The 27,303-nt window shown below is 44.6% G+C and overlaps 1 pseudogene; it reads left to right on the top strand.

Annotated features, from left to right (window-relative positions):
• The window catches only part of LOC125164073 (cytosolic 10-formyltetrahydrofolate dehydrogenase-like), a 56,828-nt pseudogene that overhangs the window by 13,156 nt on the left and 16,369 nt on the right, over positions 1-27,303 (top strand).

Raw genomic sequence — 27,303 nt, 5'->3', positions numbered from 1 at the left:
AATTGTTGCATCCATTATTGAAAGTTAGGCATTTTTGTCTCCAACTACTATTGTAGAAAAGTCTATTTCTCCTTCGGTTTTTGGTGTATATATTTTGGGGGCTGTGTTGTTGGTGCCTGTATGTTTATAATTGTTATATCCTCTTGTTGTGTTGAACCTTTTATTAATAGTTTCTGTTTCTCATAACCCGTTTTGATTTAAAGTCAATTTTTTCTTTTTCCTTTTTTAAAATATTTTTAATGTTTATTTCTTTTTGACAAATACAGAGAGAGCGCGCGAGCATGAGTAGGGGAGGGGCAGAGAGAGAGAGAGACAGAATCTGAAGCAGGCTCCAGGCTCGGACCTGTCAGCACAGAGCCCGAGCAGGTCTCCAACTCATGGACCGCGAGATAATGACTTGAGTCGAAGTCAGACACTCTACCGACTGAGCCACCCAGGTGCTCCTAAAGTCTATTCTTTCTGATAATAATGTAGGAACCCAGCTGCCTTTTGGTTACTCTTTGCATGAGATATCTTTTCCATCTTTTTACTTTCAATTTTTGTGTGTACTTACATCTAAAGTGAATATCTAGCATCTGGATGGAGGATGTATTTTATCCAACATTTCAATTCATGTTTTTAATAGGAGAGTTATTTTCATTTAACAAGTTTGCTGATAAAGAAAGATTTACTTCTCTTTACCTGTTTGTTTTTGGTACATCTTTTATGCTTTCTGTTCCTCAGTTTCTTTATTACTGCCCTCCCTTTTCTGGGTAGGGTACCACTTTGATTCCCTTTTTAAAAGTTATTTCTTAATGACCTTAGAGATTACAATTAACATATAACAGTGTAATTTACATAATGCTGATTTAGTTTCAATAGTGTATACTTTGATCCTATACATCCCTATTCCTACCCCAACTATTATTGTCACAGATTAATCTTTATGCATTGCATAGCCATTAATATTGATTTAAAATCATTGTGTTTGGCATTTGGCTATTATATAGGAAAAAGAGAGAAGTTGCAAACGATACCAAAAGTACAGTAATACTGGCTTTCATATTTACCCCTGTGGTTACCTTTACCAGTGTTCTTTCCTTTTTTCTTATGACTCGGAGTTACTCTTTAGTGTCCTTTCATTTGAGCACAAGAGATTCTCTTTAGTGGTCCTTTTTTATTATATTAATAACTTTTTAAATGTTCTTAAAAATTTATTTTTGAGAGAAACTGGTAGTGGGGGAGGGGCAGAGAGAGAGGGAAAGAGCACTGTCAATGCAGAGCCTGATATGGGGTTCATTTTTTTTTTATCTTAAATTAACTTTTATTTTTTATTTTTTTTTATATATGAAATTTATTGTCAAATTGGTTTCCATACAACACCCAGTGCTCATCCCAAAAGGTGCCCTCCTCAATACCCATCACCCGCCCTCTCCTCCCTCCCACCCCCCATCAACCCTCAGTTTGTTCTCAGTTTTTAACAGTCTCTTATGCTTTGGCTGTCTCCCACTCTAACCTCTTTTTTTTTTTTCCTTCCCCTCCCCCATGGGTTCCTGTTAAGTTTCTCAGGATCCACATAAGAGTGAGACCATATGGTATCTGTCTTTCTCTGTATGGCTTATTTCACTTAGCATCACACTCTCCAGTTCCATCCACGTTGCTACAAAAGGCCATATTTCATTTTTTCTCATTGCCACGTAGTACTCCATTGTGTATATAAACCACAATTTCTTTACCCATTCATCACTTGATGGACATTTAGTCTCTTTACATAATTTGGCTATTGTTGAGAGTGCTGCTATGAACATTGGGGTACAAGTGCCCCTATGCATCAGTACTCCTGTATCCCTTGGATAAATTCCTAGCAGTGCTATTGCTGGGTCATAGGGTAGGTCTATTTTTAATTTTCTGAGGAACCTCCACACTGCTTTCCAGAGTGGCTGCACCAGTTTGCATTCCCAGCAACAGTGCAAGAGGGTTCCCGTTTCTCCACATCCTCTCCAGCATCTATAGTCTCCTGATTTGTTCATTTTGGCCACTCTGACTGGCGTGAGGTGATACCTGAGTGTGGTTTTGATTTGTATTTCCCTGATAAGGAGCGACGCTGAACATCTTTTCATGTGCCTGTTGGCCATCTGGATGTCTCCTTTAGAGAAGTGTCTATTCATGTTTTCTGCCCATTTCTTCACTGGGTTATTTGTTTTTCGGGTGTGGAGTTTGGTGAGCTCTTTATAGATTTTGGATACTAGCCCTTTGTCCGATATGTCATTTGCAAATATCTTTTCCCATTCCGTTGGTTGCCTTTTAGTTTTGTTGGTTGTTTCCTTTCCTGCTTTCTCCTCTAGGGTTTTGATGGTTTCCTGTCTCACATTCAGGTCCTTTACCCATTTTGAGTTTATTTTTGTGAATGGTGTGAGAAAGTGGTCTAGTTTCAACCTTCTGCATGTTGCTGTCCAGTTCTCCCAGCACCATTTGTTAAAGAGACTGTCTTTTTTCCATTGGATGTTCTTTCCTGCTTTGTCAAAGATGAGTTGGCCATATGTTTGTGGGTCTAGTTCTGGGGTTTCTATTCTATTCCATTGGTCTATGTGTCTGTTTTTGTGCCACTGATATGAGGTTCAAATCCACAAGCCATGAGATCCTGACCTGAGCCGAACTCAGTGCTCAAGCTTCTGAGCCACCCAGAGGCCCCAAAGGAAATCACCTCTTCATTTTAGGGAGGATCCTTTGTAGGTGATGAATTAGTTTTCTCTTCCTGCTTTCTAAATTCCTTCTTTGGGTTTCAACAAGTTGACTGTAAAATGTGTCGTGGTGTAAATCTCTTTGAGTTTATCCTCCTTGGAATTGATTGATCTTCTTGGATGTATACATTCATGTGTTTCCTCAGACTTGAGAACTTTTGGGACATGATTTCTTCAAATATTTTATCTGCCCTTTCTATCTCTCGTCTTCTTTGGAACTCCTAAAATGAGAATGTTGATGAGTTTGATGATGTCCCACAGACTCTGTTCATTTGTATTCATTCTTTTTTCCTTTTTTTTCTTCAGACTGCATAATTTCAAGTTCACTAATCCTTTCTTCTGCTTTCTCAAATCTGATATTGAACCTCTCTACTGAGTGTTTTGTTGTAGCTATTGTACTCATCAGCTTGAGAATTTGTTTGGTTTATTATTAAATTTCCTATGTCGTTATTGATATTCTCATGTTTTTCTTGCATCATTTTCCTATTACCTTTAGTTCTTTGTCCAGGGTTTCCTTTAAATTCATTGTACATCTTTAAGAGAGTTGATTTAACATCTTTGACAAAGAATTCTAATATTTGGTCTTCCTAGAGGATGATTACTTCCAAATTCTTATTTTTCCTGTAAATCAGCTGTATTTGCCTGTTTCTTTGTATGTTTTACTATTTTTTTGTTCAAAACTTGACATTTTGAGTGTTGTGTAATTCTGAAAATGTAATTCTCTCAGCCCTCAGTGATTGCTAAGTCTTGCTTGTGAAGGGTTGGATTTATCCATTTGTGACTTTTCCAAACTTTTTTTTCTTTTTTTTTTTTTGTGAAGTGTCTACTCCTCATTGTATGTAGTAATTGAAGTTTATGTTCTTTTATCTCTGTGATCAGCCAGTGGCCTAAAAACGGTTTTCTTAAATGTCTGACTCCCAAAAGGGGGGGGGGTGAAGTACTGCCTTTTTAAATCTCCTGGGATTGCTTCGCCTTTGAGGGTTAAAACTGTGGCTGCCAGCCTTTGTGCTGGCCTCTCAGTGATCAAAAGGAGCATCAGCACTAAGAACACACAATCTAGGTATAGGGAGGGGAAGGTCCTTACTGCCCACCCTGGCTCCAGAAAGCTGTACCAGGAACAAGTTCAGCTTCCCCCACTGCCTCCTACCAGGAGTATAAGGAGTAACACCCCACAAAATGCTGAAATTTGCTAACATTTACCAGCCTCTTCATCATCTTCTTCCCTGGGTGTTGCAAATGTTTGACTGACTCTAGAGTTCCAGAACATTTGATTCAGACAATTCTTCCAGTTCAATAGCTGTTTACATAGAGGAATGGATCTTTGGAGCTTTCTACTCTACCATTTTCTTTCTGTATGTAGGTTTTTATTTCTCTTGAGTAAATATGTGGGAGTGAAATGGGAAGTACATGTTTAATTTTTAAGAAACTGCCAAAGTGATCTCCAGCATGGTTTCCAAAGTACCATTTTACGCAATCCCACCAGCAGTATATGAGAGCTCAGTTGCTCTGTATCTTTACCACTGATACATATGGTCAGACTTTAATCATAGAAATTCTGGCAAGTGTGTAGACATATCTCATTGTCATTTTAATTTGCATTTCCCTAATAATTTGTGATGTTGAACATCTTTTCATATGCTTTTTCCATCTGTATTTCTTCTTTGGTGAAGGATCTGTTCAATCTTATGTCCATTTTTACTTGGATTGTTTGGTTTTTTCTTAGTATTGAAAATTGAGACATCTTTATATATTCTGAGTGAAAGTCCTTTATCACATATTTTATTTGGAAATATTTTGCCCCAATCTGTGGTTTGCCTTTCTATTCTTTTCATCATTATTATTTTTTAGAGAGTGAGAGAATGAGAGATTGGGGGAGAGTGGCAGAGGCGGAGAAACAGACAGAGAATCTTAAGCAGGCTCCACGCTCAGTGCAGAACTCAGTGTGGGGCTCATTGGCACGACCCTGGGATCATGACCTGAGCCTAAATCAAGAGTTGAACTCTTAACCACCTGAGCCGCTGAGGAGTGCCAACCTTTTCATTCTTTTAACATACCTTTCAGTGAATATTCTTAATCTCCAATTGATTATTATCAACATGTAGATTATCTCATTTACTTATCAGAAAACAGTAGAGAAGTTATTATTGCAGTTTCAGGTGAAGAAACTAGAGTTTTCTACTTGCACAAGGTCATGTATTAGTAAGTGGTGGAGCCATAGCTTGAAACTAGGGCCTTGTGAATCCATGAACTGGGCTCTTAACCCCAGTTCTAGATTAAAACCCACAGTTTGGTTGTTGAGATCAAGTTTCCTTCTGGGTAAATGTTTGGCACTAGAATGATGCAGTTCTGCCAAGCCCCTTTCCATGCACCCACTTTTCCATCTTCTTTTCTCCAGACTGGTTGAGGAAATGAAGGAGATGTGTGATGGGCTGGAATTAGAAAATGAGGATGTTTACATGGCCACCACCTTTGAGGACTTCATCCAACTATTAGTGAGGAAGCTACAAGGGGATATCAAAGAGACAAAGTGCATCATTGACTATGTGAGTCCTGGGCCCCTCCATGTGGGCTTGGCCCTGCAGACCTCTCAAACACATTGATATCTGTGGATCTCAATGACACAGGGGGAAAACCTGGGCATCCCAGAAGCCAGAGCACTCAAGAGCCCACCTTCAGTGTCCCAAACTCTCCCTGGTAACCCTGATAGCCTGAGGCTGCCAGCACAGTTAGGTAAATGCAACAGAGGAAATTGTTGTCTATGGGACAAATTCTGACCCCCAAAGATATGAGAGTAGGATATTAAGAAGTGGCATTTACAGAGTACTTCCCACCCCCTATGTCCTATGGTGTTTTTTCCCAGTAGTTGCCTCCTCACTGCTGTGGCTCTGGCTCCTGCCAGATCACCCTTCCAGAATTCTAGTTTTGCTGGGGGACCCTAAACCCTATTTCTGGGACCACCACTTCCTCCATTTGTCCTTCTAGTCTAGTGATGGCAGGGGCTTCCTGCTGTTATCAATCTCTGGTTTGACTCATAGCCTCTCAGCTCTTTCATCACCTGTGCAACCAACTGCATGCATTAAATTCCTTTTGTTGAAATGTCAAAAGAAAATAGAAAGGGAGGGAGGGAGCTAGATGGAAAGAGATGGAGAGAAAGAGACAGAGAATGAGGAATCGAGAACATTTTCCTAATAAGGGAAACAAGTCATCTTATACATTCAACTTGCATATTTCAAAGTGCGATGGTGTAATTGCAAACTTATTTTTAATTTTAATATTTATTTTTTTGAATTTTTTTTCCAACGTTTTTTATTTATTTTTGGGACAGAGAGAGAGACAGAGCATGAACGGGGGAGGGGCAGAGAGAGAGGGAGACACAGAATTGGAAACAGGTTCCAGGCTTCGAGCCATCAGCCCAGAGCCCGACGCGGGGCTCGAATTCACGGACCGCGAGATCGTGACCTGGCTGAAGTCGGACGCTTAACCGACTGCGCCACCCAGGCGCCCCTAATTTTTAAATGTTATATTCAATTTTGAGAGAGAGAGAGAGAGTATGTGGGGAGAGACAAAGAGACAGGTGGCAGAGTATCTGAAGTAGACCCTGTGTTGACCACGGAGAGCCCAATGCAGGGCTTGAACTCACAAATCTTGAGATCACCCTAGCACCCCTGCAAGCATATTTTTAAAAGAAACTCTTGAAAAATCATTCTGAGGTGTCTTGGTAGTCTACAAGCTGCCAAAAGAATTAACTTTTGGATAGTCTGTTTGGATCAAAAGCTGATGAAGAAAGTGTAGGTGGCCAGGATGGATACCAGGTTGGCCTTAGGGTTGTGGTCAGATGACTGATGAACAGATTTCAGGAGAAGAATGGTGTTTCAAGGATGCCATTCATTCTGGGATTTCAGGTCTACAGGGAAGTGAGCAATGGGGTCGGTGTCATGTCTGGTGACTCACAAGTGTCTGTCTGCCAACTGGCACTTCCTACTTGCAGAGGCCTAGCAACCAGTCTGAGATCACACAGCGGGTAAGTGGCAGGACAGGGGTTGCAACCCAAGCAGCCTGATCTCAGATTCCATGCTCATCATCGCTTCTTATTGCTCAGCTGCCACCACTGCCCACATAACAGCTCCTTGGGCTAAGGAGGGCAGCAGGACTGGATTTGGCTGAAGAGACCTGAGAAGGCCAAGGGGCCTTGAGCCCTGGCCCCTTGGCTCTGCTTGTGTGCGTGCATGTGTGTGTGTGCATGCGCACGCGTGTGTATGAGTGGTTATCTATCTGTCTGTGTTTCCTGTGTCTCTCTGTGGGTTCATTATCTGTCACTTATGCACCTTGTGAAGACTCCACACTGCAGTGAATCCGTGCAAAAATTCCCTTCCCAGGTGGAAAGGGCGGTGAACAAGCTGACCATCCAAATGCCCACAGCTCTTCATTGGGGGTGTGTTTGTGGATGCTGAGGGTGCCAAGACCTATGATACTGTCAACTCAACAGCTGGAAGTGTGAGTGTACTTCCTGAACTCCCTCCTGCTCTCCCTCCACCTTCCCCCTCCAAGGCCTCCTCTCTCATCTACTCCTCCACCTGGTGTCTGGGGATCCTGGCTTAGGGGGCCTCTACTTGCACACAGAATGGTTGCAGTAAGTCTCCAGTCCTCCCTACAGGAATGGCCCAGAGGGGAGCTGGATCAGGCAGGCAGGAGGATTCCTAAGGTCTGGAGCCTGCTTCAGAGACTAGGACCAGAGCTAACATCCCCCATGGAAGAAATGAAGCCACTCCCTCCCCCTCCACATGTCAACAATAACCTCAGCATGGGTCTTACGTTCTTGAATATGTGACACTCCACTGTTGGGAATTCTTCCTTGATTCCTATGTTTGTCAGACTTTCTTGACCTTGACCCTTTTATGTCATGACCTAGTATGCACATATTGTATTCTCATGCACGTACACACACACACACACACACACACACACACACACACCTGGAACAACACTTACTCCTACAGGTGCATACTTAGTCTCCATTCTGCCCTACCTATAGCATCCCTGAGGGACTCTGGAAAGCATATAGCACACTCAACTGGGTCAATTGAAGGGAGTATAAAGAAAATAATTGACAAAGGGGTAGACCGGGTGTGGGGACACAGACAAGGGATGCAGTGCCCTCAGGCAGAAACATGAGCTATTACTACCTTGAGGGGCCTGTTTGGGGAATCCCAGAAGGAAAGCCGTCTGGACAGGTTTGCCTGGGTGCTGTGCCTTTGGGCAAGGTTGCCTGGGTGCTGGGCCCTTGGGCAGGGAGGGTGTACCATGCCTGTGGTATCCAGCAGGGTCCTGGCCTTGCACCTCCCACTTCTCTCTCCTCCTGACTTTCCTTTGGCCAAGCCCAGGTGTCGGTAGGTATGGGAGCCTGCATTGTAGTGCACGTGGGTACTCTTAGACACAGAGCAAGGATGGGGGACAGGAATGGCCCTGTCACCTTCAACATGTAGACTATTTCACTTAAGAAATAGACTTTCTTCCTAGGACTTACCAAATGAACCATCTTCTGCTCTTGGTTTGACAATTTAAGCTAATCCTCAGCCTCAAAGCTGCAGCCTGAGTCTGTTTCCCTTTTTGGGCTCAGCTGGCAAGTGAAAAGAAGGGTCCTGGTATGGAGAAACGCGAACAAGCCTCTTTGAAGGTCCCTGCCTTTCCTCATTGTGCACACCCTTCCAGGGCCCTCCCGTTCACCTGTTGTCCCCACTGAGCCCACCAAGTTGGCCAGGGAGCAGCAACTTGAGGCATCTGTGTACACAGAGTCCAGGGAGGGCTTCGTGGCGCTGTTCTACCACGGGTCATCTGCTAGGTGTCCCTGGCCCAGGTCAGCGATGTTGACAAGGCAGTGGCTGCCACTAAGGATGCTTTTGAGATTGGATTGTGGGGAAAGATCAGTTCACAGGATTGAGGCCGGCTCCTGTACATGTGAGAGCCCCACAACCTCCTGTCAGCTACCCCACCTTTTGTTTAGGTTGGAACTGCATGCTTGGGTTCTGCCAGGAGTAAGTTGGGGTCTGAGACAGGTTGTGTAACCAAGGTCTGAGACTCAGAAAAGGCTTCTCAGAGGAAGTGACGTGAGACGCAGAAGGGATTTCACAAGACACAAGTAGCCTTAAGGGAAATAGTCCTCAGTGGAGGGAACAGTGTGATTAATGATGAGGAGGCACAAAAGTGGAGATGCTAATTACATGGGAGCAGTAAACTGGCAAAGGTAACAGATAGTCCTGGGCAGTCTCAGACATGTTCACCACTTCCCTGAGTGGACTGGACCAGAGGAGAGATGAGGGCTATTTTATGTATAAGCCAGTGACAGAAGCACGGGGTCTGTTCTTCCTGCTGGTCCTTGCTCAGATCTCCCTGACTGCTGGAATCTTACATTTTCCTTGTTTTCTAAAACCAGGGAAGAAGAGTCTCTCTCCCCTTAGCTCCATCAGAACTATTAAGGAAGGATGTAGAGTCGATCCACTTATGACTATGGTTTGGGAGTGCGGCCTGGAGGAGACATACTATTCCCCTAGAACTAGGTGGTCCCAGTGGGGGAGGAGCAGTTGCCCCCCCCCCCAAGGAAGTGGTGTGGTGTTTTCAGAAGGGAAGGTGCTGCGCAGATGAACTAAACAGTGTCGAAAAGTCTAGTGAACAAGCCAGTTTCAGGAACCTGACTTTTATGCTCTGGGTCCTGGGGAAGCTATCAGGCAGAGAGGCTGGTCATGATGTGTTCCAAATGTACTTGTCATCTGGTGGGAGAGAGGCCCCATCTTGGCCTTGCAGTCAGAATGTCATTTTTTTTTCCTATTCAGAGACCAGAAACACCAGGACAGCCTCCAGCACAGGAAACCATAGAGAGGGGCCTATTTTCAAAATGGAATAGAGATGGTACAGGTTGGAGCAGGCAAGGGTGCACCCAGCCTGCTCTAACTCAAGTTAGTTTCAAGACCCCTTGAAGAGCCTATCAATTTTAGGAAGCCATTGCCTAGTGACCTAGTGCTCCCAGAGTAGGCAAAACTGAAACATGCAAGCCCAGGCTGGTGATGCTGAGAGGAGCCTTCTGGCCCTGAAGCAGGGACTCCAGAGGTAGATGTTTGCAGACCTAAGAGTGTGTCCCTTGAGCAGTTCTGCTGGCATCTAGTGGCATGTGTCATAATAACACCACCAGCAACATGATAGTGGTGAAGGGTTGAGTTCCTGCACAGCTCTAAGTAGAGACATGGACAGCTTTGACAGACATCGCAAGCCTAGACCTGAGAGCTCCTAGGAACCTGGTCCTGCCTCATGCAACCCTCCCAGTCCCCATGGTGGAGGTTCGCCCATTGCTGGCTCAGGAGGGAGCAGCCCCTGGTTCAATAAGGAAAATAGGACCACCACAGATACATGTTATAGAATACAGAATACATTATAGGGTTAAGACATTATGCAATTGTGGGAGACTCTAGGAAGAAAGATCCAGAAAAGAGTGTTAGAGAAAGTCACTAGACAGGCCCCAAGAACCACTGAGGGAGAAGATAGAGCCTCTCGGGAACCTAGAGACCAGTGTCCACAGCTGCCAGAGTGGGGCCACCAAGAGTTGGTGGCGGAGTCTGTAGGAAACTTTCACCTTTTGTTCAGACACTTCCTTAGGTCCACAGACAAGAATCTGGTGGTGGCCCAGGCTGCTGGGAGTGAGGCTGAGCCTGTGTGGCACCCCACACTTGCCCTTCCTCATGGCTGTCCTGAGGACCTCTGGGATGAAGGTGGTTGCTTCACTGCCTTCCCTCCTGGTGCTTTCTGGGGACAGGATGCAGGAGGCAGAGGTACACCTCAACAAAGTTGACAATGAACAATCCCACTCAGTTCTCCTTCCTGAGCCTCCCAAATGGCGTGCTCAGGTGATAGTTACTTCAGGGCTTTATGACATGGCCACATCACATGCAGGTGACATTGTCTGGCAGAATTAGAGGGATTTGGGGCTGATCGAGGGAAAAGATAGGACTATGAGAAGTAGAAAACAGGCTTCAGGAGGCAACACTCCCATAGTGGGAGACCCTCCAGAGACTGTAGTGTGGTGGTCTCTACTCAGAATGGGAAGGGTGTAAAGGAACTTTCGGAGGTTGCGTAATCAGAGAGGGGGTGCTCTGCATGGTAAATGCATCCATGTTTTACAAAGGGATAAAGTAAAAGAGAAGAGAGCAGATATGGACAGAATGGCATCATCCTCATGCCCATCCAGAAAAGTAAACCTTACTGTCCCATTTCATAGATCAGGAAACTGAAGTCAGCACCTCTGAGTGTGGCAGAGCTGGCTGTACAGGCCAGAGCCTCTTGTTCATTGAAGTAGGGCCCTGAAAGAATAGGCAAGGCTGGTCCCAACCTGAGCCCATCTCCTTCCCCTCCCACACCCCTTGGCCAGGTTGGTGGACCTCATGGAACAGCATCAGGAAGAACTGGCCACCATCAAGGCTCTGGATGCAGGCACTGCCTTCACCCTGGCTCTGAAGACTCATGTGGGCATGTCCATCCAGATCTTCGACTGCTTTGCTGGCTGGTGTGACAAAATTCAGGTGGGGCTGAGGCTCTTGCCCACCAAGTGAGAGCTCACACAGGCAGGCTCGGCTCAGCAGGAAACTCTAGGGCAGGGTGTTAGCCTACACGCTGCATAAGAAATGACCCCAGTTTATTGGTTTAAAACAACCATCAGCTCACATTTCTGCAGATGGAAGTTCAGGCAGGCTTGGCTGGGTTCCATGCCAGGATTTCACAAGGTCAGTGTCAAGGTGTAGCCAGGCTGGCCTTTATATGGAGCTCTGGGGAAACCCTGCCTGCAGGCCTGTTCAGGTGTTGGCAGAACTCAGCTCCTGTTGTTGTAGGACTGAAGGTCCAGGTCCTTGCTGGCTGCTGGCTGAGGCTAATGCAGTCTGGCCTCCCTCTGGTACCCCACTCCCCTTGCCTTTCTCAGGCTTGGCATCCTTCAGATTCTCTTAAACTGGGGAAAACTCTGCCTTTATGGAGGCTCCCGAGGTCATGCTGGGGTCATTTGCATCGTCTCCCTATCCTAAGGTCAACTGTGCCATTCTGCATCTTTGCAGAAGGGGTAGCTCACCACCTCCTGCATCCCAGGGATCAGGATGTGACCTTGGGCGCCATTTCCAGAGGTTTGCCCGCCAGAGGCAGGGATGGGTCAACCCTTCTCTAGAGATACCCATCACCAACAGGTTCATTGGGGTCTCTGCCAGAAATGGGCTCCACGCCTCTTATCCTCTCCATGGGGCTAAGAGGTGCAGGTGTGATGGCAAGCCCACCTTCTGCTCCTCCTGCTGCATCACTGTTGGCTAGAGCCGGCCCACCTGGGGCCTCCTGGGCCGGCACAGCCTCCAGAGATAATGTGGCTCCCCACCTCCTCCCTTGTCTGCCCCAGTTTCAAAGCCAGAGGGCTTACCTGTACCTGGACCAGCTTCTTGTCTGAGGATTCAGCCAGGCTAGGTACAGGAGGCACCTTGCCCCTGATGGCTGCCTGCTCCATCTGTACCCGAAGTCCTCAGATGCCCCTGTCATTCCCAGTCTGGAAGGTTTGGGTCTTCTACCTGTCTTGGTCATGGGGGTTTCAGGGTGCAGATAAGATCCTGTTCCTTTCTGAGCCCAAGCACAGTCTGGCTGCCCAGGGGGAAGGGGGAAGGAAACAATGGAGTCCCCTACCAGTGACTCCCCTTGCTTCTTCCAGGGCTCCACCATCCCCATCAACCAGGCCAGAGCAAGCTGCAACTTACCTTGACCAGGAAGGAGCCTGTTAGGTGAGTCACAGTGCAGGGTGAAAACTCGTGACACACTACGCACTTTCCGTGTGATTCATAGTGTGAGTGCTCATCCCCTTTTTACACATCTATCAAACGCTATTTATTCACCAATTACTACATGCCATCCATTTCAGGTGCGGGATATACAACAATGATAAAACTGATGGCAATGCCTGCCCTCAGGGGACTTATATTCTAGCAAATAAAACAGCTTTCACATTTAAAGTACCTGCTCTGTGCCAAGCACTGTTTCAATGACCTTATAAGTATAATTTTACTAAATCCTCACAATAGCCGTGTATCATCAGTGTCATAGTGGGAAACAGGGGGTACACCTGAAAAATTTTACCTGCAAAGATTATAATAATGAATATGCAGAAAATTAAGAACTACAGGGCACCAAGGAGTAGGGTAAAAATAATAGAGAAATAGACAAAGGATAGGAACTAGTGCTCAACAGGAGACAAACACCTGTCCAATCAACGTAGAAAGGACTAGGAACTGAGGAAATGATGTAAACCCAGACGTGAGGGGCCGTGCCTCACCATCAGATGGTCCCAAGGCCTAGGGAGAGAGAAGCCTCCTCACACTGCCTGTGGGAGGTCGGGAGGCAGAGGGTCCACCTTTGTGAAAGGCAACTTGGCAGTGACTGTTCAGCCTCCAAATGTACCCTGCCACAAGCAGAACTATGGTGGCTCACTGGCACAGGTGCTCAAGGAGATAAGCCCAAGAGCACTCAGAGCAGCTGTGCTGGGGCCTTGACAGCAAAACCCTGCACAACCCACGCTGAACTCTGTGGCCTCCTAACCAGGGCTTGGCATGTGGCTGTGTGAAGGCGTGGGACAGAGCTATGGGGACCACACGGAACAGCTCCAGGAGAAACTTGTGTGAGGGAAGCACACTGACGAATGCCTTCTAAAATCACCAAATGTGTACCAGAGGTCCAGTGTGGTCAGCACCCAGCAGGCATTCCCACCTACCCTGTGCCCCTTACAACGTGGGGCCTCTTGGATCCACCACCAGGGACCTCACATCCCTGTGGATGGTGGTCAAGGGCACTCAGCTTCTTTGGGAATGTGGGGGGGGGGGTGTCAGAAGGAGAATGTGTTCAGATGTCATTGGCATTGACAGAAATGAGTACAGAGGAACACACCAGGTCCTGAAGGACAGGGCTGCTGGTGAGGGCAGCCCCTGTTGGGAGAGTGGGCTGTGGATATAGGAAAACCCTGTCCTACTGTAGCCCCCAGAGAAGGGGCAGCCTGGGAGGGAAGTCGCACTGACTCCAGGGCAGGGGTTCCCAGCCAGCCTGTCCCCCAGAGGACACAATATGTAGACCGTGCCCCAGGACAGGCCCCCACAACAAGGAACTCCCCTGCCAAGGTGTCAGAGTGTAGAGTGAGAGCCCTGCATAGCCCATGTGCTTGGAGCCCTTTCCTTGGGCACAGGCCTTGAGAAGGGCTGGGCAGGGAGACCAGGGCCCACCTGGCTGCCAGTCACAAGAATCTGCACGGTCACTGCTCTTCCAGATGCTTCCCAAGGAGTCTGTCCCCATCAGACTGAGGAGGACACTAATGCAGAGCCTCCCAGGGAGTTGAGGGACTGGGAAAGTTGTCCCTATATGGGTGGGTTTGAGTCTGCTAGAGCTGCCATAACAAAGTACTGAAACTAAGAGACTCAAGCAGCACACATTTGTTGCCTCAGCATTCTGGGGCTGGAAGTTCCAGATTCAGTTGTCAGAGTGTTGGTTTCTTCTGAGGGTATGAGGGAGAATCTGCTCCAGGCGTCTCCCCCAGCTTCTGGTGGCTTACCGGCAATCTTGGGTGTTCCCCGATCTCTGCCCTCATGTTCACTTGGTGTCCTCCTTGCGCATGTCTGTCTGTTCACATGGCTCTGTTTTTTGAAGGACATCAGTCCTATTGGGTTAGGTACACACCCTATTTCAGTATGACCTCATCTTACCTAATTACATCTGGGATGGCCCAATTTCCGAATAAGGATGTTCTGGAGTTAGGATTTCAACTGTGAATTGTGGGGAGTACAGTTCAGCCGTGACAGTGGGACTTCCTGACGTCTTTTCTCCTTTGGAGCCCCCACAACCCTGATGACCTCCCCCTCTTCCCTGGATACACTCACCGTGCTCCCTCCACCTTCTCGTCCTGTTGGGTCTGCTGGGTATACATGGGGGTGGGGAGTGGCTCTCCAAATCCCTGAGTGCACCCTGTTGTTCCCAGATGGTGTGCTGGTCCCCACATTATCCTGACCTCAGCCTTCACACACGCTCTTCCCCTTTCCTGGGTTCAGCTAAGTCCTCTTTAGGGAAACATTCTGTGGTGATGATGATCATGAATATGGTGAAGAAAACAAGTTAGGTAGCCTGAGCCACTCTGTGTGGACCGGCTTATTAATTGTCCGACATGGACGAAGACTCTGCCCTGTGTTTTACAGGAGTCAGGGCAAAGCAGGGCCTCATGCCTGCTGGGACCACATGTGTCATCATTAGGCCCCCCACTACCATTAGGGGTCTCCCTTTGATGGAGACACTGCTCAGCCAGAGGCTTCCTCTGGGACAAAGGGGCACACTGATGCTGGGTACCATCTCTTAATGCAAAGCAGACAAGCCTTATTAGGCCTCCCCATGTGACTGATTCCTTCTCTCCATGGGACTGCACCCTGGCCTCACACCCAAGAGGACCCTCACTGGCTTCCTTCTGGCCCAACCATGTGATCCCAACTCTCTACCATACTCTCTCTGCCCACCTGGGTGATCCCTGGCCTTCTCCCTGCCCCTGCCTGCTGTCAATTCTTACACTGCCTGGTGTCATGCCCTACTGGACTGTCCTTAGACAGGTCTGACAGTTCTGATGAGAAACCATGTTCCCTGGCATTGTGCCCTGCCAGTAAGAGGGGCTATTGCCACGCTTGACATACTGCCTCATCAGGGACTGGAAGGGCAGGGGTGAGCTGTCTCAGGGGGACCTTGGGCACCATATCACGATGCTTGGAGTGGAATGGGTGTCAGGCTTGGGGAGAGGAAGCAGTTGGCAGGTGCAGTCTGGCACCCAGACTGAGTGGAGAGACAAAGACCCACTTCTTTGCACCACAGGGTCTGTCATCATCCCCTGGACCTACCCCCTGATGATGCTTTCCTGGAAGATGGCTGCCTGCCTGGCTGCTGGGAACACAGTGGTGATCAAGCCTGCCCAGGTGGGTCTGGTGTGTTCCAGGCAGGGCCATTGGAGTTTAGAGGAGGAGACAGGTGCCCCGTTTGGCCCTTTGCCCACCCAGGACTGGTATCTCCTCAAGAGAGGAAGGGTACTGCTGATGAGGGCTGGCCTTCCATGGGCTCTGCTCACAGCGGCAGAGGCAGCACACAGCAGGGGTCAATGTGGGCTGTAGGCAACGTCTGTTCATTCGACCATGGGGTGGCTGAGTCAGGTTAGCCATGTGTGTACCTGCAGCTACTTGGTGAGAAGAGTTAGGGATTTTCCCACAGACACCAGCCCTCTGGATTTGGGGGAGCAGAAACCCTGTTTGGTATCCCTTGTCCAGGCCCCATGCTCTGAGAAAGCTTTGGTGCCTTATTTGGCTCCAGAGCCTGAAAGTCCTGGAGGGAGCAAAGGGAGTGGTGGGATTTGTGCACCTGCAACCCTCCCCCCCTGCCCCGCGCCCAGCCCCTCACACAGAAGCTGCACAGGTAGATGTCAGGGTCACTCAGGCAGGCTAGAAGGACCTGAGCAGGGTCCCCTGAGGATGAGGACACCCCCTGCATGAGCCTCAGCTTCTTCACCTGTATACTGAAAGTAACAGCCTGTCCCCTGCCTGCCCCCAGGGGTGTTAGGGACTGAAGGCAAGATGCTCCATCATGTGGCTCTGGACAGCATGCCCAGGAGGTCTCCTGGCTGCTTTGGGGCAACTTGGCTCCAAGAAACTTATAATTTACAACCCAGCAAGAGCGACAGCTAGCATTTACAGTATCCACCCTGCGGCAGCCTTCTAGTCCATAACAAATTACATGAAAATTAAAACTTTGCATACGTTTGCTTATTTGAGCATGGCAACAACCCCCTGAGATGACCCATAACCTCTCGTATTATTGGGGTTTGCTGTGCACAGATCCAGGAATTGTCCCTAGAAGGCCTGGTAGCAGGCCTGTGCCCTCCCAGGGCCAGCACCCCACAGATTTTGTGGCTCAGCCTAAGACCACGTGGTGGGTGGGGCACAACCCAACCTTTACAAGGAAAATTACCCGGGTTAGAAGAGGAGCCGCTGCTCACAGGGCTGGGAGGGCAATGGCCTCCAGCCACGAGGTGGTAATTAGAATCTCTCACCCACCAGGGAGCACTGGGCACTGCCTGGCACTGAGTTGCTTCCTGGCAGTCTTGGATCGCTCCACTCCCTGAATGAAGAAGGTATGAACATTCAGGGAGGGGCCAAGCCTGGCTAAAAGGCTGGAGCCTGCCAGGAGAAGTCACTAGAAGACACAGGAGGGAGCAGGCCTTACTCCCCACTTTCCACTGGAGCTGTGGGGAAGCTGCCTGGGGTAGTACCTGCTATGATCGGGCTTTCCCTGGAGGGTCCTCTTGCCATGACTGTTTCTCCCTGCTTGCTACCTCTGCTGCTGGGAGAGGAAGGCAGAGCCCCACTTCCCAATCCTTCCTGACCCAGTCTCTTTCTCTGCCTCCCAAGGTGACTCCACTCAAAGACTTGAAGTTTACAGAGTTGACCTTGAAGGCTGACATTCTCAAGGCTGTAGTCAACATCCTCCTTGGATCTGGTAAGGGGTATGGACAAGGGCATGTGGGGGCACCAGGGCTCCAGGAAGTCAGAGATGCACTCGGTCAGGACAGGGCTTGCTACATGATGTGGTCCAGTGTGGAAGAGTGATCAGGGGCCCAACGATCCAGTTGGGGTGGCCAGCCTGGTGGCCCTCTCTCATGGTGGGAGTCCCAGACCTGGAAGGGTTCTAGCTTTCAAATATTTCCCTAATTTTTTCCTTTGTGTGTGTGTGTGTGTGTGTGTGTGTGTGTGTGTGTGTGTGTTCTGGAATAAATTACGTAACTTGGGAATCTTTATATTTAAGAGACTATAGAACATTCTAGGCTTGGAGCTTTTATGGAGGTATGACATAAAATTGCTTATTTAGTTTCTTCTGTGGTTAGTGGTCTAGTTTATTGGAAATGTTGTCCCTTGTTGCATACATTTACAATACATTGGCATAGAGTTGTATCAATAATTTCTTATAATTGGTTCCTTTTTTGATTCTCCCTTTGTTTTTTTTTCAATATATGAAGTTTATTGTCAAATTGGTTTCCATACAACACCCAGTGCTCATCCCAAAAGGTGCCCTCCTCAATACCCATCACTCACCCTCCCCTCCCTCCCACCCCCATCAACCCTCAGTTTGTTCTCAGTTTTTAAGAGTCTCCCTTTGATTGCTATAATATCTCCTTATACTTTTCATTTTTTCTTGCTCTGTTAACTTGATTAGATTTGTGAAAAGTTCTTGTTTATCCCTGTACTCCTCTCAAATTACTTTACCCATCCCATTGCTATTTTGTCTTATTTTTTCTGCTTTTATCATATTTATTTCCTTCTGTGTTCTCCTATGTGCTTTTTTGGTAACTTTTCGAGTTGAAAGTTTAACTCATTTATATTTTTTGCCATTTAAAGGAAAGCATTGAAAGAGAACTTTGGCGACACCTCATACTTTTTTATTAATATTTTCATTATTATAAATGCCCCCATTTATTTCCATAATAGTTTTTGTCTTCGTGTTTGCTTCTTCTGATATGAGCATAAGTACTCTAGCTTTCATGTGGATTTTGTCTGCACGATGTATTTTTTTCAATCCTTTACTTGCAACATATTTATATCTGATATCTCCTTGGAGAGCATATGTGTGGATCTTGTTTTAATCCAGTGTGAGAGTCTCTGAATTTCTGACTGGATTGTTTAATCCATTCACATGTACTGTGATTATTGACACAGTGGATTTATGTCTGCTATTTAACTTTTTGCTTTCTGGGTCTCCTGTCTTTTGTTTCTTTTTCTCTTTTATGGCTTTATTTACATTACTGACTATTTTCTGGTGGAACATTTTGATTCTTTTAATGATTTTTTTCACAACAGAATTTTTAGTTATTTTCCTAATGGTTTCTCTAGGATTTACCATACACTTCTTCAGCTATCAGAAAATACTTCAGTTTTATGATAATGTATTTCCAGGGAAATATACAAATACTATTCCTCCATAACTCTAGTACCTCTGTGCTGTTATATCACATATTTTTGTGCACCCATCACATTGATATATATTATAGTCACAATAGTACACTGCTATAACTTTATATAATTTTATGTCTATGAGAGAAGCTAAAGAGAAAGGGGAATAAATATATAATTACATAGTTTGTTATCTTAACCTTATTTAGATTACTGGTTCTTTTCATTTGTCCCTGTTGTTGAGTTACTCTGGTATCACTTCCTTACTCCTTTTCACTTTTGCTCCCACCTACCTCCTTTCTGCTATTATTTTCAAATATATTTCATTTATATCTGTTGTAAATCCAACAATACATTTATGTAAACATTGTTTTTATACAATTGTTTTTTAAATCGGTTAAGAAAAGAAAGAAAACATGCATTTTAAGCTGTCTTTTATAATTATATAATTACCTTTCCTGGTGCTCTCTGATGAATTTAAGTCACTGTCTGAGTCACTTGCTTTCAGCTTAAGAACTTCCTTCAGTATTGCTCATAAGGTGGATCTGCTAGCAACAGATTATCTAAGTTTTTGTTTATCTAAAATTGCCTCTATGTTTTGCTTTTTATTTTTTGAAAGACAAGTTGGCTAAATATAAGATTCTTGGTTGACAGTTTTGTCATCTCTCAGTATTTGCAACGTATCATCCCACTACATTTTGGCCTCTATTGTTTCCGATGAGCAATCAGATGTTTTGTTAATCTTATTGGGGTTCCTTTATATACAATTAGTCATTTTTCACTTGGTGCTTCCAAAATTTTCTTTTGTATTTGTTTTTCACCATCTTTACTAAAATGTGTTTGAGAGTGGGTCTCTTTATGGTTAGTTTAGAGGGAATTCATTGAGCTTCATGGATTTTTAGACTAATGGTTTTCATAAAATTTGGGAACTTTTTAGCCCTTAGATATTCTAAAAGTTTTCTCTGCTCTTTTCTGTTTTCCTCTCTTTCTGGAACTCTCATTATGCGTATGTTGGTGTCTTTCATGGTAACCCACTCCTTTCTGAGGCTCTTTTCATTTAAAGAAATTATTTTTCTGTTTTTTAGATTGCATAATGTCTATCTTAAAGTTCACTGATTCTTTCTTCTGCCAGTTTAAACCTACTGTTGAGCCACCTACTGATTTTTTTTTTAATTCAGTTACTGTACTTTTTCATTCCAGAATTTCTTCCTGGTTCTTAAAAATTTTGTTATTGATATTGTCTACTTGATGAGAAAGTATGGTCTTTATGCATGCTTTCCTTTAGTTCTTTGAATATATGTGTATATATATGTATATATATATGTATATATGTATATATATGTATATATATGTGTGTATATATATATATATATATATATATATATATAATGGCTCCTTTGACATCTTTGTCTGTTGAGTATGACATCTGGGCCCACTCAGCTTATATTGTCTGCTTATTTTTTTCTTTCCTGTGGTGGGTTATACTTTCCTATTTCTTTGCATGTATTATAGCTTTGTTAAAAGCTGGACAGTTTAGGTAATATATTGTACAGTGCTGGGTACTGATCCTTTTCTTCCCTTTCCAACATTCATTTTCATTCTTTGCTTGTTTATGTCTTTAGTGACTTAGTCAGGCTATTTGAGTGAAGTCTCTTTTCCCTGTGGTGTGTAGTCAGTGATGTCACTCATCAGGGAGCACAGCCTTGAGCATGGGATGATAGCAGTTTTAGCAGGGCTCTCTATCACTCTCTTTTTCCCTGGTCTCTCTGTTGCTATTTGTTCTTTTGGTGTCATACTCAGCAGTTCAGATCAGCTAACTGCAGTCTGGTTACTCTGTTGTTTCCAACAATGCCCTGGGACATCGATTGCTCTACAATAGGTTCCAATTAAATTTGGACCCTTTTTTAGGGGTAGCTTTTGAGGCCAGCCTTTGAGGCTTGTTTCTACCCAGAGGGCTCTTCCATGGTTCTCTGTAGTAAACTGACCTGTGGTTTACCTTAATGCTGTCATAGAGCTATCAGCCTTCTCTTAAATGCTCATCCTCAAGGTCTCTGTTGTTTTTGAGAGGGCCCTTAAAATTGAATTTCACCACAGTTTCAAATAAAGTCAGTGCCTTTTAGGAGCTCTCTGTTCTTACAGAAATCTTCTCCCCCTGCCCCAAATCTCTGAACCTCTGACACAGGTGATGGGCCCTATGAGGGGGCCGGGGCTAGGCAGATGTGGTCCCAGTAGTCTCAGCCTGCCACATCTGGGTTAGAGCCTTCACTTTTTGAGTAGGGACTAGATGGAAGCCATACTCAGCGGCAATTTAACCACTAAAGCACAGAGTTGGGGGTGCCTGGGTGGCTCAGTGAGTTAAGCATTCGACTTCAGCTCAGGTCATCATCTCGTGTTCGGTGGGTTCGAGCCCCCTGCTGGGTTCTGCACTGACAGCTCAGAGCTCAGAGCCTGGAACATGCTTCATGTTCTGTGTCTCCCTCTCTGTCTTCCCCTCCCCTGCTCATGCTATGTCTCTGTATCTCTCTCTCTCTGTCTGTCTCACAAAACTGAATTCAAAAAAATGTTTTAACTAAATTAAAATGCCGAGTTGGAGGAGATGAAATATGGTGATGACCTGCCCCCGCCAGTGAGATGTCATGTCCCTGGACTGGGAGCTCGAGGAGAGGAATACTGCCTTCCTGACCACACCTGCCTGGGGTGGAGTTTCCACCCTGTCTTCTCTAAAGACTCACCTCCAAGGCAACATTCTCATTTTTCTTAATATGAAATTTATTGTCAAATTGGTTTCCATACAACACCCAGTGGTCCTCCTAAGAGGTGACCTCCTCAATTCCCATTATCCACCCTCCCTCCTACTCTCCTTCAACCCTCAGTTTACTCTAAGTTTTGAAGAGTCATTCTCTTTTGGCTTGACTCTCTCCCTCCCTAACTTTTTATTTCCTTCCCCTCCCCCATGGTCTTCTGTTAAGTTTCTCAGGATCCACTTAGGACTGGAAACATATGGTATCTGTCTTTCTCTGTATGACTTATTTCACTTACCATCACACTCTCCAGTTCCATCCACGTTGCTACAAAAGGCCATATTTCATTCTTTCTCATTGCCGTGTAGTATTCCATTGTGTATATAAACCACAATTTCTCTGTCCATTCATCAGTTGATGGACACTTAGGCTCTGTCCATAATTTGGCTATTGTTGAAAGTGCTGCTCTAAACATTGGGGTACAAGTGCCCCTATGCATTGAGGAACCTCCACACTGTTTTCCAGAGTGGCTGCACCAGTTTGCATTCCCACCAACAGTGCAAGAGGGTTCCCGTTTCTCCACATCCTCTCCAGCATCTATAGTCTCCTGATTTGTTCATTTTAGCCACTCTGACTGGCGTGAGGTGATATCTGAGTGTGGTTTTGATTTGTATTTCCCTGCTGAGGAGTGACGTTGAGCATCTTTTCATGAGCCTGTTGGTCATCTGGATGTCTTCTTTAGGGAAGTGTCTATTCATGTTTTCTGCCCATTTCTTCACTGGATTATTTGTTTTTCAGTGTGGAGTTTGGTAAGTTCTTTATAGATTTTGGATACTAGCCCTTTGTCCGATATGTCATTTGCAAATATTTTTTCCCATTCTGTTGGTTGCCTTTTAGTTTTGTTGGTTGTTTCCTTTGCTGTGCAGAAGCTTTTTATCTTCATGAGGTCCCCGTAGTTCACTTTTGCTTTTAATTCCTTTGGCTTTGGAGAGGTGTTGAGTAAGAAATTGCTGTGACTGAGGTCAGTGAGGTTTTTTTCCTGCTTTCTCCTCTAGGGTTTTAATGGTTTCCTGTCTCACATTCAGGTCCTTTTTCAATTTTGAGTTTATTTTTGTGTATGGTGTAAGAAAGTGGTCTAGTTTCATTCTTCTGCACGTTGTTGTCCAGTTCTCCTAGCACCATTTGCTAAAGAGACTGTCTTTTTGCCATTGGATGTTCTTTCCTGCTTTGTCAAAGATTAGTTGGCCATACTTTTGTGGGTCCAATTCTGGAGTCTCTATTCTATTCCATTGGTCTATGTGTCTGTTTTTGTGCCAATACCATGCTGCCTTGATGATGACAGCTTTGTAGTAGAGGCTAAAGTCTGGGATTGTGATACCTCCCACTTTGCACTTCTTCTTCAATATTACTTTGGTTATTCAGGGTCTTTGTGGTTCCTTACAAATTGTAGGATTCCTTGTTCTAGCTTCAAGAAGAATGCAGGTGCAATTTTGATTGGGATTGCATGGAATGTGTAGATAGCTTTGGGTAGTCTTGACAGTTTAACAATATTTATTCTACCAATCCATGAGCCCTGAGTGTTTTTCCACTTTTTTGTATGTTCTTCAATTTCCTTCATAAGCTCTCTATAGTTTTCATTGTACAGATCTTTTACATCTTTGGTTAAGTATATTCCTAGGTATTGTATGATTCTTGGTGTAATTGTGAATGGGATCAGTTTCTTTATTTGTCTGTATGTTTCTTCATTATTAGTGTATAAGAATGCAACTGATTTCTGTACATTAATTTTGTATCCTGCAACTTTGCTGAATTCATGTATCTGTTCTAGCAGAATTTGGTGGAGTCTTTCGGGTTTTCCATGTATAATATCATGTCATCTGCAAAAAGTGAAAGCTTGACTTCATCTTTGCCAATTTGGATGCCTTTGATTTCCTTTTGTTGTCTGATTGCACTCTTCCAGCACTCTGTTAAACAACAGCAGTGAGAGTGGACATCGCTGTTGTGCTCCTTATCTCAGGGGAAAGCTCTCAGTTTTTCCCCATTGAGGATGATATTGGCTGTGGTCTTTTCATGAATGGCTTTCCTGATGTTTAAGTACGCTCCTTCTATCCCGACTTTCTCGAGGATTTTTATTAAGAAAGAATACTGAATTTTGTCAAATGCTTTTCTGCATCAATTGACAGAATCATATGGTCCTTTTCTTTTTTTTTTATTAATGTAATGTATCAAATTGATTAATTTGTGAATGTTGAACCAGCCCTTCAGCCCAGGAATGAATCCCACTTGGTCATGTTGAATAATCCTTTTATATGCTGTTGAATTCGATTTGCTAGTATCATGTTGAGAATTTTTGCATCCATATACATCAGGGATATTGGCCTGTAGTTCTATGTAGTTCTATTTTTTTGCTGAGTCTCTGTCTGGTTTAGGAATCAAAGTAATGCTGACATCATAGGATGAGTCTGGAAGTTTTCCTTCCTTTCAATTTTTTGGAACAGTTTGAGAAGGATAGATATTATCTTTGCTGTAAATGTCTGGTAGAATTCCCTAGGGAAGACATCTGGTCCAGGACTCTTATTTGTTGGGAGATTTTTAAAAATATTTTTAATGTTTATTTATTTTTGAGAGAGAGATATAGCATGAGTGGAGGAGGGACAGAGAGAGAGGGAGACACATAATCCGAAGCAGGCTCTAGGCTCTGAGCTGTCAGCACAGAGCCTGACGTGGGGCTTCAACTCACAGACCGCAAGATCATGACCTGAGCCGGAGTTGGACACTTAACCGACTGAGCAACCCAGGCACCACAATTGGGAGATTTTTGATAAACTGATTAAATTTCTTCACTAGTTATGGGTGTGTTCAAGTTTTCTATATCTTCCTGTTTGACTTTTGGAAGTGGGTGGGTGATTAGGAATTTGTCCATTTCTTCCAGGTTGTCCAGTTTGTTGGCATATAATTTTTCATAGTATTCCCTGATAATTGCTTGTATTTCTGAGGGATTTGTTGTAATAATTCAATTTTAATTTATGATTTTATCTATTTGGGTCATCTCCCTTTTCTTTTTGAGAAGCCTAGCTAGAGGTTTATCAATTTTGTTTATTTTTTTAACAAACTAAGTCTTGGTTTCATTGATCTGCTCTACAGTTTTTTAGATTCTATATTATTTATTTCTGCTCTGATATTTCTTATTTATCTTCTTTTGCTGGGTTTGGAGTGTCTATGCTGTTCTGCTTCTATTTCCTTTAGGTGTGCTGTTAGATTTTGTATTTGGGATTTTTCTTGATTCTTGAGGTAGGCCTGGAATGCAATGTATTTTTTTGTCTGGACTGCCTTCTCTGCATCCCAAAGCACTTGGATTGTTGTATTTTCATTTTCATTAGTTTCCATATATTTTTAAATTTCTTCTCTAATTGCCTGGTTGACCCATTCATTCTTTAGTAGGGTTTTCTTTAACCTCCATGCTTTTGGAGGTTTTCCGGACTTTTTCCTGTGGTTGATTTCAAGTTTCATAGCATTGTTGTCTGAAAATGTCCATGGTGTGATCTCAATTCTTTTAGACTGATTAAGGGCTGTTTTGTGACCTGTCTTGGATCTATCTTGGGGAATGTGATCTATCTTGGAAAATGTTCCATGTACACTCAAGAAGAAAGTATATTCTGTTGCTTTGGGATGCAGAGTTCTAAATATATCTGTCAAGTCAATCTGATCCAATGTATCATTCAGGGACATTGTTTCTTTATTGATCCTGTGTCTAGATGATCTATCCATTGTTATAAGTGGGGTATTAAAGTCCCCTGAAATTACCACATTCTTATCAATAAAGTTGCTTATGTTTGTGATTGATTGTTTTATGTATTTGGGGGCTCTTGTATTTGGTGCATAGACATTTATAATTGTTAGCTCTTCCTGATGGATAGAGCCTATAATTATTATATAAGGCCCATCTTCATTTCTTGTTACAACCATTAACTTAAAGTCTAGTTTGTCTGATACAAGTATGGATACTCCAGCTTTCTTTTGACTTCCTGTAGCATGATAGATAGTTATCCATCCCCTCACTTTCAATCTGAAAGTGTCCCCAGGTCTGAAATGAGTGTCTTGTGGATAGCAGATAGATGAGTCTTGTTTTTTATCCATTCTGATACCCTATGTCTTTTGATTGGAGCATTCATTCCATTTCAATTCAGTGTTATTATAGAAAGATAAGGGTTTAGAGTCATAGTGATGTCTGTAGGTTTTATGCTTGTAGTGATGTCTCTGGTACTTTGCATTCCTTGCAACATTTCACTCACAGAATCCCCCTTACAGTCTCCTGTAGGGCTGGTTCATTGTTGATGAATTACTTCAGTTTGTGTTTGTTTGGTAAACCTTTTCCTCTCCTTCTATTCTGAATGACAGACTTGAGGGATATGGGACTCTTGGCTGCATATTTCTTCTCTTCATCACATTGAAGATTTCCTGCCATTCCTTTCTGGCCTGCTAAGTTTCAGTAGATAGGTCTGCCACTACTCTTATAGGTCTACCTTTGTAAGTTAGAGCCTGTTTATCCCTAGCTGTTTTCAGAATTTTCTCTTTATCCTTGTATTTTGCCAGTTTCTCTGTGATATATCATGCAGATCGATTCAAGTTACCTCTGAAGGGAGTTCTCTGTGCCTCTTGGATTGCAACGCCTTTTTCCTTCTCCAGATCAGGGAAGTTCTCAGCTATGATTTGTTGAAGTACGCCTTCTGCCCCTTTCTTTCTTTCTTCTTCTTCTTCTTCTTCTTCTTCTTCTTCTTCTTCTTCTGGAATTCCTATCATATGGATATTGTTCTGTTGATTCTATCACTTAGTGCTCTATTTCTCCCCTCATACTCCTGGATTTTTTTATCTGTATTTTTCTCAGCTTCCTCCTTTTCCATAATTATATCTTCTAATTCACCTATTCTCCCCTCTGCCTCTTCAATCCGTGCTATGGCCACATCCATTTTATTTTGGACCTCATTTATAGCATTGTGTAGCTCCTTATGACTATTTCTTAGTCCCTTGATCTCTGTAGCAATAGATTCTCTGCTGTCCTCTATGCTTTTATCAAGCCCAGTGATTAATTTTATAACTATTATTCTAAGTTATTATTCCGTTACATTGCTTAAATCGTTTTTGATCATTCATTAGCTGTCGCTACTTCCTGGAGTTTCTTTTGAGGAGAATTCTTCCATTTCATCATTTTGGGTAGTCCCTGAGGTGACTCCAAACTGCAGACACTTCCCCTGTGCTGTGTGGAGTAACTTGTGTTGGTGGGAGGCACCAAATCAGACCCGATGTCTGCGCCCAGCCCACCGCTGGGGCCACAGTGAGACTGGTGTGTACCTTATCTTCCCCTCTCCCAGGGGCAGGACTCACTGTGGAGTGGTGTGGCCCTTGTCTGGGCTACTTCCACACTGCCAGGCTTGTGGTGCTGCTTTGATGGGAACTGGCTAAGGGCGTATTAGAAGGGGTGGATCTGGAAGGTGCACAGGGGCTGGAGGGGCAGGCTTAGCTAGCTTTGATGTCAGTGGTCCCCTGCAGGTGGGGCCCTACAGCACCATGAGGGAGGCAGGCCAGTCAGAGAGATGGATCCACAGAAGCACAACATTAGGCATTTGCGGGGTGCAAGCAAGTTCAGTGATGGGAACTGGTTCCCTTTGGAATTTCGGCTGGGGGATGGGAGAGGGAAACGGCCCTTGCCAGTGCCTTTGTTCCCCACTGACCTGAGCTCTGTCTTCCTGGGCTCAACAACTCTCCCTCCTGGCATCCTCTCACCCTCCTGCTCTCTGAGAGCAGAGCTGTTGACTTTTAACATTCCAG

Source organism: Prionailurus viverrinus, chromosome A1, assembly GCF_022837055.1.
Source record: "Prionailurus viverrinus isolate Anna chromosome A1, UM_Priviv_1.0, whole genome shotgun sequence".
NCBI lineage: Eukaryota > Metazoa > Chordata > Mammalia > Carnivora > Felidae > Prionailurus > Prionailurus viverrinus.
The sequence above is the reverse complement of the archived record's forward strand: the minus strand, read 5'-3'. Positions and strand labels throughout refer to the sequence as shown.